This window comes from Astatotilapia calliptera, chromosome 4 (assembly GCF_964374335.1).
Source record: "Astatotilapia calliptera chromosome 4, fAstCal68.1, whole genome shotgun sequence".
NCBI classification, from domain to species: domain Eukaryota; kingdom Metazoa; phylum Chordata; class Actinopteri; order Cichliformes; family Cichlidae; genus Astatotilapia; species Astatotilapia calliptera.
Window position 1 is genome coordinate 32,221,484 of NC_137425.1, and position 12,122 is coordinate 32,233,605.

The 12,122-nt window shown below is 38.6% G+C and overlaps 1 non-coding gene across 1 annotated transcript; it reads right to left on the minus strand.

Annotated features, from left to right (window-relative positions):
• Positions 1–6,082: 6,082 nt before the first annotated feature.
• LOC113020079 (uncharacterized) lies at positions 6,083–8,367 on the minus strand. Its single transcript, XR_013908675.1, has 2 exons — positions 7,967–8,367; positions 6,083–6,418 (listed from the first exon to the last, which is right to left on the minus strand). It is a non-coding gene; the product is annotated as an uncharacterized LOC113020079 (transcript).
• Positions 8,368–12,122: the final 3,755 nt, after the last annotated feature.

Consider the following 12,122-nt stretch of genomic DNA (forward strand, 5'->3'; position numbering starts at 1 on the left):
TGACAGAAGAAAACTGGAACAAAAAAGCCTGCACAGCCAGGACACAGAGGAACAGCTTTATAGCGGGACAGAGCACAGTCACTGAGTCCACATACTGCTCTACTGATAAATGCTGAGAACAATTTTGATCAATAAACTCTTCAGCAGAGACAATTAAAGTGCACAGATGTAGGATTTTGTGTCTGTTTATAGAAATCAATAAAACATTTAGAATTTCAGAAACATAAATGAAATTTTAGAAATAAAATATTTTAATTATTAAAACAGAAAAAAGAAAAGAAGACAAAGCAATAGAAATAATAATTTAAATGAATCACTGTAATGACATTTACAAAAAAAATGAGTTAAGTTCAGCCAGTGAGATAGCTTTTCTTTTTTGGGGAAGCAGCTATTTCCTCTGTGAACCATCCATTCACTTCTACTTATGCTTTTTCAGGGTTGCGGAGGGCACTGGAGCATATCCCAGCGAAAGCAGGATCCACACTGGACAGGTCGCCAGTCTGTCGTTGGGCTAACACATAAACAACCATTCACACCCCTGGGCAATTTAGTGTTTCCAGTTAACCTATTCTCCCACTAACTGCATAACTGTGGACTGTGGGAGGAAGCCGGAGTAGCTGAAGAGAACCCACGCAAACACAGGGGGAAATCCAAACGTCATACAGAACAACCCAGGAGTGATGGTGGAACTGAAGTCAGGACATTCTTGATGTGAGGCAACAGTGCTAACCACCGTGCCACCATGCTGCCTTCTCTGTCAACTGCTGTTTGAAAAATGTAGAGGTAAGAACTCTTCAGGAATCAAGCCGTTTCAGAGACTACAGTTTAATTAATCATGGTTTTCAATCACTCATATGAAAACAGGCCTTAACCCAGTTGATCTCTGTCACATTTTCCTCAAGGCATCTTCAGCTATATATCTTACTACTGTTAGCTGTGGGTTAGTGCAAAACATTACAACAAAATCAAAGCATAAAATGTTAAGAAAAAACAACAAAGAAAAACATTTATATCATTGGATAAAAAAAACCCATTTTTATACGACCTGCCTTTTTAAAAGGTTTGAATATCTTTAACTGCCATGAGAGACATGACTGTTTATATTGCTTGCTCGGTTTGAGGTAGCACAATGGAAGCACTGGAAGACTGCGGTGTGGACTTCTTCTTCGTACAGAAGATTCCACTGTAACATTTAGCTGAGAATTCCCCAGAAGTAGAAGGGAAATGTTACTGTAAATTAGATATACAGTAACATTATTAGAGTACTTTTTAATCACTTGATGCAATGACAGACTATTGTTCTATATTTCAAACAAGCAAGAAGTAAACTCACCCCCACAATAATTATTTCAAGAAATTTCTGTCAAATGATTAAAAAGAAAATCAGACAATGAGTGGTAGATGCATACATGCTAGTCTCAGAAGGTTAAGCTGTTTTTAATACACAGTTTCAGCAGATTTAAACTGAAATCAGCCAAACTGATGCAAAGTAGCACCACCCATCTTGAGGAGTTTGCCCCCTCACATATACTAATGTGCCACAAACAGGACTTTAATATCACCAACCATTCCCATGTTATTACGGTGTATCCATGTAAATGGCCCACCCTGTACATGCACAATAAAATTGTGCAGGAAACACAATTGGTAAGATAACAGGAATAAATAACAAACAAGAACAAGGCACACATTAAAATGACAGGTTGCAAAGGATGTGGACTGTATAGTGTCTGTGTGTGAGTGGACTGAGGGATGAGGGTTTGCATGGCAAGCTCTCTGGCAGTGCCATATATTGATGTGTGTTCTGGAGGAGTTGTACATTCCTTCACCCTATCACACAACAAATTCTTAGTGCTATCTAACTAACACACTAAACACACATTCAAACTCCGATGGATGCGTCAGAGACCAACCTGGGGTTAGTATCTTGCATTAGTGATGTGCGATACCACTGATTTCCTTTCCGATCCGATACCAAGTAAAATTCAGGGTGGTATCGGCGATACTGATCCGATACCGATACTCTGTACAAAAACTTAATGTTTCATTGCATTTCATAATACAATATATAATTTTATTATGTAATTGTAATAATAACATAACCATATTGCTTCATAATGATTAGAGGACATCAGACAACTTGTTTTTATTGCTTAATAATGCAGAATAATCATATAGAAATAAAAAAAAAAAACTGAAGTTGTGCGCTATTTGAGCATGTTGCCTGCCTGCAGCACTAAAGGACTCTGCGAGAGACGTCTGTGTCCCTGTCCTCCTCTTCAGTTCGCCTCAACCTAAGCTCATCATATTCTGTGATGTGATTTACTCCGAGGTGTTTGACGAGGTCAGTGGTGTTGCCACAACACCTCACTGTCTTGCCACATATATCACAAACCGCGTCTGGGCTGTTTGTGGAGGTAAAACGCGTCCACACATGACTCTGTTTGAATCGATATTTCAGTATCGATCCGCACACCACTATCTTGCATGCTATCATCAAACCACCAACCTTCCAGTTAGTAGGTGACCTGTTCTACCACCTGAACTAAAGACACTCCTCTAGTGCACATGTTGTTAACTTCATTAACACCAAAGCAGCTGAAACTGATTAACAAGCTTCTCTTGTATACTAATGCGCCACAAACTAGGGCTGTTCGATATAACGATATATATCGGATGACGATATAAAAACGTCTATTCTTTCATTTTATGCTATCGTTTGTTTCGTGGTGTCGCAACATAAACTGTTTACTGCAAGATTTTTTCACCGCTCTGATGGTCACTGTAGTGGCTATATTAATGTCTTAAAGTTCTCTCTTTCTCTTATATTTAATATAACCACACTACGGACGGACAAGCGCCTGTTTTTATGCGTTGTCGTTAGCAACAACGATGGTAACACCATAGCGTGTCCGCTTGTTTATGTTCCACATAAACCTTTCACAATAAAGCTCAAGATCCTGTTGAGACTTTTCTAAATAAACTGAATCACGTGAAAGATGCAGAGTATTTACGGATGAGAAGCAAAAAAAGAGCAGCCTGGGCCCTATTTCAGGAAGCCGGTTTAGTGCAAACTCTGAGTAAGTATACCCTGAGTTAACGAAAACTCTGGGTTTTCGGTTTCACAAAGCGAGTTTAGATTAATACTGAGTGAGTTACTATGACGACACACTCCGTGAAGCTAACCTGCCCCCTAGCAGGTTTACTTCTACTAACCCTGACCTTCTCCGCCTCTTTGTCAGAAACCTGACTGTAGGAAGTGTCAGACATGGCGTGCTCCTTCCTTGAAGAGCCAGTAGATCTTGAAGCCCAAATTCTCCGCAGAGCTCTTCGCCGGGAGAGAATGATTAGAGCGCGTTTGGACATTTTATCATTTCCTGATGATTTTCTGTGCGAACGTTACAGTTTTTCAGCACAATCTATAATTTATTTGAATAACATCCTCAGGCCTAATATTGCTCATGTGACACATCGCGGACATTCTCTCAGTTCTGTACATATTATTTGTATTGCACTTCGGTTTTTTGCAAACGGGAGCTTTCTGTATAATATTGGTGACGCTGAGCACGTTTCCAAGGCTACCGTCTGTCGGGCAGTCAGGAATGTTACAGTTGCACTGAAACGTCTCCTGTACTCGTTTGTGGTGTTCCCCGGTCATAGACCCACAAGATTCATCAAAGAGGGATTCCACAAAATTGCAGGTATCAGGATGAACGAAACTTAATTCATGATGTGGTGATATTTGAACTACTACTTAAATTTTACATTTATTCTCACGGTTCCCAGGCGTGATTGGCTGTACAGATGGCACTCACATTCCAATCATTGCTCCTTCAGTAAATGAAGGAGACTATGTGAACAGGAAGTCTTTCCACAGCATTAATGTACAGGTACATAGCTCCCTGTAGCATTTCAAACTAACAAATTATTTCATTATAGTAATGGATGCTAATTTGTGTTCTCTGCACTGTGAAGATCATATGTGATGCTGCCAACATTATCACAAATGTGGAAGCCAACTGCTCAGCCTCTGTGAGTGGTGGTGGTGGAGGACCCCCACCTGTTTTTCGGGCCTCCACTTTTTTTTCTGTTGGCTATAACGGGTCACATTTGAGCATACAGAGTAAGCAAATAATTTCAATAAGTGCTTACAGAGGGGAAATTAATGTAGCCTCTAACTGCAATTGATTTACATGGGACAAACAGACCAAGCACTATGGCTCATAATACAATTACACCTTACCTGTTTGGACTATATTTTTATATTTCATTTTTACTTGCTGCCAGGAACGTTTGGGGCCTGTTGGGTTGCACCTGCGCTCAAATCACATCACAAAATCAAATGTATGAAATACAAAATAAAATAAAATAAAATGAAATAACGTGTTAAAGGGGTGGAAATCCCTAGATCAATGTTTAAATTAACACTCACGCATTGACTCTATCGGCTATGTTTTGTCATGCATGCTCTCTTTCTTTTGCAGCTGAGGCTGTGTTACTTTTTTTCCGCAAAATTTGCATGTTATCGGCATATGCTGCCATCAGAATTTGGGCCTCAAGCGCTGTAAAATACATTGACCGCGCCTTCTTTCCCTCCGTCTCCATAGTGACTCGCTTAATCTGTGCTCCACTAATCAGGGCTTTATGTATCCTCATGCGCGCGCTTAACTTGGGGTTAAAGCAACTCCGCGTTGACTGAACTAATTGTTATCAGCCTTTCTGAAACCGAATATTCCGAGTTGGACAGTTCGGGGTTACTAAACCGGCTTCCTGAAATAGGGCCCAGGTGCTAAAAAATAAACCTTAGACTCAAACGTTAGAACAGGCTTTTACTCGCAGCACACTGTGTAATAAATACTCACAAAGAAAACGGCGGCCGTTACAACTTATGTCTAAAGATGTATCGTTTCATGCATCGGTTAAAACACTCGACTCCAGCTACATGACGCCCAGCTGGAAACACTTCACGCAAGTCGAGCTGCCCGAAATTCACAGCCTTTACAGAAAATGTTACATTTTTGTGATTTATATCGTTATCGGGAGGATAGAATTCTTATATCGGGATATGAGATTTTGGTCATATCGCACAGCCCCACCACAAACAGGACTTTAATATCACCAACCATTCCCATTTTATTACGGTGTATCCATACAAATGGCCCACCCTGTATAATGACCAAAAAGGAGCTATTCTATTGTATTCTAAAGGTAGTCCTGCAAACTGAATAATGGGATGTGCTTAAGTTTTTCAAAGGACTGCACTGAGTCACATGACTGTATAATTCAAGTATGCTTCATATTTATGAGACGTGATGAGCAAATCAGCTGATCTAAATCCAGAGCACTTTGTCCTAGATTTTTAGGAAACCTGAATGAATGAGCTTACAGCACATGGCTACAGAAATCCAGTTCACATTAGGCTATGCATACATAAATGGCACAGAGCTCATATTTCTTACTGTGCAGTCATGAACATTTAGATATTTTGCTGACATCAGCAGGGTTGCTTGCAAACTGAATACATTTAGCCTGCATGTAGCTATGTGTACAAAAATGTTTTGGGAGTTAAGTTGCTTGTTGATTGAGCTATGGGCTTTACTTTTTATACACAAAATTGGGATCTTACATAAATATATTGGGTGGCTGTGGCTGAGGTAGCACAACTCACCTGCTAATCAGAAGGTTGGTAGTTTAATTCCTGGCTGCTCCAGTCTGCACGCCAAATATTAGGTAAGATACTAACCCCAAGTTGCCACTAAGATGCATCAATCAGCGTCCTAAGCATAGGAAAGCGTGCTTGTGTGAATGATGCACTGAATGAATGAGCAGAAAAGAGCTATGTGATTACCATATCTGTATAATGCTAAGTAAACATTGGTCATTTTTTTCTTGAAAGCTGAATTCTTTAGTTTTACTGAGACACTTTCTACTGTTCTGGAATATGCCACTGATATACAATGACTAAAATGCTCTAGTCTGGACTTATTATTGGAAATACACTGCATAAACTGAAACCTGTTTCTATGTTAACTGTTTCATTTAGAGATTTCTTATAAATTTACTGAGAATTTATATGCAAAGATGGGCATCAGTGTTTTATTCACAGCACATTAGGCTTACAGTAATGCAGAAAGCTGATCAGAAATATATATATATATATGATTATATCTGCTTTTATTTTTTTCCAAGCAGAAAAGGATCCAGAAACACTGTAATGTCCATATATGAGCTGTGATCCCTCCAGCATCCACGTGTAAACTTCTCCACCTGTATTAAGGGGCCAGAAAGCCCAGTCCAACTGAGTCAGGAGTTGGCACCAGTCCGTGGCCCTCTGATGATGTGGATCCTAGCTTCCTCATCCAGTTCCTCCACAACTCTCTCCTGTTTCACAGACAGGATGGTGTAGCTAACTGGGAAACTGCAGGTTAAAGGAAACATTAAAAGAGACATGTGTGTAGTTTAACTCGTGTTTTAACTGGAAACCCTCATGTTCTCATTATTCCAAATCAATCATGATTTCTTGGTTTATTTTCCTGTAAAGTTTCTATTATAATTATATATATATATATATATATATATATATATATATATATATATATATATATATATATATATATATATATATATATATATATATATATATATATATATATATATATATATATATATATACACACACACACACACACACACACACACACACACACACATTCTATTAAATGCACCTACTGGACTGGAGGAAGCAATTAGAACAGGTACATCCAAGCCATTTTACATGATGGGCCAGAAACAGCCCATTTTAAGTGGGCTGGACCAGTGAAACTCATCTTTCTGTCAGTGTAAAGAAGCTTAAATACACAGAAATACTGTTGTAGAAAATAAAAGAAATTTCTCAGCATGACATTCTGGGCTTAAATTATAAGAAGCAAATATGAACAGTTCCACACTATCCTGTAAATATAAAATAAAAAGTATCATAGGTTTTTTTTATTTATTCAGACAAAACTTTTTTCTCCTTTCTATATTTTTTATATTTCTATAGCAGATAATGGAAAAAACATAAACGTTCCCATCATTCCTTTGTAAAATCTATTACATTTATGTACCTAAAGCAGCTAAATGTTTATCAGTAAACATAAAGTTGTAAAATTACAGTCAAAAGTTCAAAAGGTATGCCCTCCTTTTCCAAAACTCTCCAGTGAAGTCAGATCAAAGCCTTTACCAGGCCAGTTGTGGCTCCTGCACCTTATGTTTGATACCCCTGCGTTAGAACATTATAGGTTTAGAGATTACTGAACCTTTTATTGAAATGTAACTAAAAATGTTGCACTTATTTATTAACATGTACTGCAAAGGGCTTGCAGCAGGACTAACACAACTACATTTTTTCATGTTGTCATAACACAAAAAACACAACACTCTCTCACCTGCCCTTTAACACTAAACTAAGAGGGCATCATGTCACATGTTTAGGGCAGGGTGATTTTGTTCTGCCATTAAGACATAGTGGACAGCTGTCAGGCTATCCATCCGATCCCCTTAACTACGACGTTTCACATATATCACTATAAATCTGAAGCAATAGAACAACGATCGGTGATTTCTCGTCAGTAGCAAAAGTCATCATCTGCAGTTAGAGACTAAATATTTTCATAGTGTGTTTCTTTCTTGTCCATAAATCAAAGCACAACATTGTTTTTTAACGGGTTAAAAACAAATAAAAACTGAATGCGGTGACTTCTCCCTAAAATTAAATGCATTCACAGAGCTACAGTTTCAACAAGTAACATTTGTTATGCTGCCTGTGCATTATTTATAATTATGTTTTGTGTTATAAATAAATTTAAGTGCACTCAGTTTTTTTAACAAGTCTGATGACCAACTCTGTTAAACAGACTGTATCTTTAATAAAGTTTAATATTTACATTTTTAAGCTGAATTTGCAGACCCGCATATTTACACTTACTGTGAACACATCCCGATGAACTGCTCTGCATTCCCATCACGGGGTCTGTAAGTCTGCTTGTTAAACCTCACCTCTCCCCTTTCTCTGAGGAGTGCTGAACACATGGACTGTTTTTAGTCTAAGCACCCAAACACTCCTGTCATTCACTCTTTAAGCGACCTGTGAAGGATACAGATGCCGACCACAAAAGCTCCTATAGACAAGCCTGTCAGCAGGTTGCGGGTTCGGATCTGGGCTGCATTTTTCTTCCAGAAATCGAGATTCTTTCGGTGGCGGATGAGTTGTTCCTCCGCCGCTGTTAGTCTGGGTTTATCAGCTCCTTCCTTAGACATGACTTCTTTGAATTGTTCGCTGCTCGAAAGGAAAGTGTCGCGTAAACCGGAACGGCACTTCTTCTTCCTTATATTGTTTATTGGCGATTGGCAAACAGCAACATGGTGCATTACCGCCACCCACTGGTGTGGAGTGTGCAATGACAGAAAAAACCCACCAAAAAATTCAAATCCTTCCCAAACAAATGAGTCTGCCCAAAATATGGTCTGAAAACTTTCACTTCTCGAGTTCTTATGAAATAAATCAACCAAGTCCAATTTCACTTTCATATCGACAAGCTTTTTGATCAGTTATCATCTTTCCGCATCATAATTCTGACAATGCAATAAAACATGTTCTATTGTTTCCTATTTTCGACTGCAGTCACACTGTATGGTGTTTCCCTATTAAAAGCAACGTGTTATTCAAACCGGTGTGTCCAAATCTAAGTCAAGATATAATTGTCTCCTCTCTCCTGTCCTTTCTGTGCTTCTAATTTCTCCTGCTTTCCTTTGGATTTTGTAAAACCTCCGGCCTTTCCTCTCTTCCTCCCATGGCTTTTGGCACCTTTCTTTCATTTTGTGCCGTATTCTACTCTTAATCTTTTTTCTACTAACACTGATATCCATATCCACCACCGGTCTCTTTGCAGCTTCCTTCGCTGTTCTGTTTGCCATAAGTCCCTTCATAGTAATTCTGTATAATGTTTGAATCTCTATCAGAATGTCAGCTCTGCAGTCTGAATGACTGATAAACTTGAGTCTGAACATATCACAGATCTTAGTGGTCTGCATCTTCAATCCACTGGACAGCTAACAGTATTGAAACCATTTCTCAGTGTACACTGATAAATCATCACTGATCCTTTTCCTTACGTTGATATGAAATTCAGGAACAACAAATGCTATCCCACTTTGGTTGGCTATATTCTTGCGTCTGTGTATATTTTGACATAATTGCAATACTGGTTAATATATTCCTGCACTGTATGAGAGTTTAAATAAAACCCCTTTTGTTCAATAGTGTGAAATCTACTACTGCATCAGGGAGCATTCAAGGTGGTTTTGTAGGCAACATAACTGTTTGACTCGTGTTGATCTTGTCCAGAGTAAGTTCAATGGCTTTCTGTCCTACTGGCCACACAAAGGTCATCAATTCTCTTTTCATTTTTTCCCAGCAGGGGTGGAAAATCGTTTTTGTTGGATGTCATTGTAGACTTGCCCGGTAATTCAGTGCTAGTTGCTCTCTCCTTTTTTTTTTAATGGCATTTCTCCCATTTCTACCTGTATTGCTGCTGTCGAGGTTGTTTTGAATGCACCTCTGCAGACTCTTAGTTGCCTGATATAGGATACTATCTAACTTATGAAGACTTGCTCTGGCTGCAGAATTATATAATATACACCCATAGTCTAATACTGATGTAATTAACCCAGCTTTAAAAAATGTCATATCAGCCCCCCATTCAGTTCCCACTAAGCACCTCATATTTAGCACTTTCTTGTATTTGTCTATTATTTTCTGAATATGTACTACACATGTTACCCTTTGATCAAACCATAACCTCAGAAATGTAAATTGTTTTATCCGTTCTTATTCTTAGTCTAAAGAGCTTCAAGAGAAAATCATCTGGATTTCTTTAAGTGGCGTGGCAACCTTCACAGCATATCTTTCTTATTTTTTTATTATTCACCATTTGACCCTGGAACTGAAGAAGCTTCTCGGATGAGAGGTGAAATGTCTTTCAAGCAACTTAAAGAAATTCAGATGCTTCCAAGCTCCTTAGACTACGATGACCTGGAGGACTGAGAACCTTCAGACATCTTTCTTATTCTTGTTCATTTAATCTGACGTTGATTTCCTCCCCAACTCTTTTCCTTGTAAAAAACATTATTTTAGTCTTATCAACTGAGAATTTAAACTCCCATTTATATCATCACTGTTCTACTTCTGCGATTGCCCCCTGTACCTTACTCTTCTTAAAAACCAGACAGCATTTCATCAGAGCAGGGTCGGAGCAGGGTTAATTGCAATACCCCAAAGAAACCACTAGATGTCACTAGCAGGAAGGCTGGTGATGTGTGTATATCATCGCCGTCTTCTGTTTTAAAACAACACTAACACTAATTTGCAGTGGGGTTTTTTTAATAAATAGAAATTGTTGCAATGGTTTCAATTATTCAAAGTAGACTAAATAGATTTGAATAAAAGTATTAGAATCAAACTGGAATAGAAAATAACAACACAGCACAACACAACTTGATTTCTATTTTAATTTCCCCTTTCTTTTCAATTTTTCAACAAATTAGTTGAAAACAGCATCCGCAATACAACAGGATTTCTGTAAAGTCACATAAAAATGTAAAAGCATAGTTTTGTGACTGAATTTTTGCCACCAACATGCATTGTACCATTTTGGGTGCTCTCTGTTAACACGACTTCACACTACTTGAAAGCTTTGTGCAAGGAAAGAGACAATAAAATAAAGGCAGAGAAAGCAATGGTTTGGCTAGCTAAGACAACCCTTCACTCCTTAAATATCAGTTTGAATATATGTTTTGAGTTGTATAATTTTTCATACATTCAACATTTTGTGCATTTTACTTCTCACAGTTTATTTATCTTAAAAATATACAGGAGTTAGGATTCGGAAAAACACACACACACACACACACACTGACATGTCCTGTGTCATGGCCCAGCTTTTATAAGACTTTATTTTGTTATTTAAATATTCTATTTGATTTTGGGGTTGTTTAATCTTGATATTGTTTTCTGTATTTTATCCTTTGATACCGTAGACCACAATATTCTAATTTCTTGATTACATGATGTAGTGGGTATTGGTGGCACTGCACTTAATTGGTTTAGGTCTTATTTGTCAGATAGAACTTTCTCTGTCAGCCTTCTCGGTTACGAATCATCTTCTGCTCCTCTGTCATGTGGCGTCCCACAGGGCTCAATTTTAGGGCCACTGCTCTTTTTACTGTATCTATTGCCTCTGGGTTCTATCTTTAGAAGGCATGGAATCTCATTTCATTGTTATGCCGATGACTGCCAAATTTATTTGCCACTAAAGCACAAGGATGGCATCTCCATAAAACCTCTCTTGACATGTCTAGATGACATTAAAGCTTGGTTGGCTCTAAACTTTTTAAATTTTAATGAAAAGAAAACAGAAGTGTTGGTGTTTGGACCCAGTGGTCCCTGTGAGTCCTCCTCTGTTGTTTTAGGATCCCTGGAAGTCTATTTTAAATCTGTTGTTACTGACCTTGGTTTTAAGTTGGACAGTGATTTTAAATTGGACAACCAAATCAGAGCAGTGGTGAAGTCCAGTTTTTATCATTTAAGGCGACTGGCAAGAGTAAAATCTTTTCTTTCGAGGCAGCACCTTGAAACAGTGATCCAGGCTTTTATTTCTTCTTGGACTACTGTAACTCACTTTATGTGGGGGTCAGTCAGTCATTGCTCTCACGTCTGCAGCTGGTTCAAAATGCGGCTGCACGACTCCTAACAGGAACTCGAAAAATAGAGCATATAACCCCTGTGCTAGCCTCTCTGCACTGGCTGCCTGTGTCTTTTAGAGTTAATTTTAAAATTCTTATGTTTGTTTTTAAATGCCTTCACAGTCTTGCCCCGCCTTACCTCTCTGAGCTTCTTCATTTCCACATACCCTGTCGGTCTCTCAGGTCAGCTGACCAGCTGCTCCTGGAGGTACCGAGATCCAGGAGGAAGCTCAGAGGGGACAGGACCTTCTCTATTGTGGCTCCAAAATTATGGAATAATTTGCCCTTGCACGTTAGAAAGGCCCCTTCACTGTCCACTTTTAAATCACGTCTTAAAACCC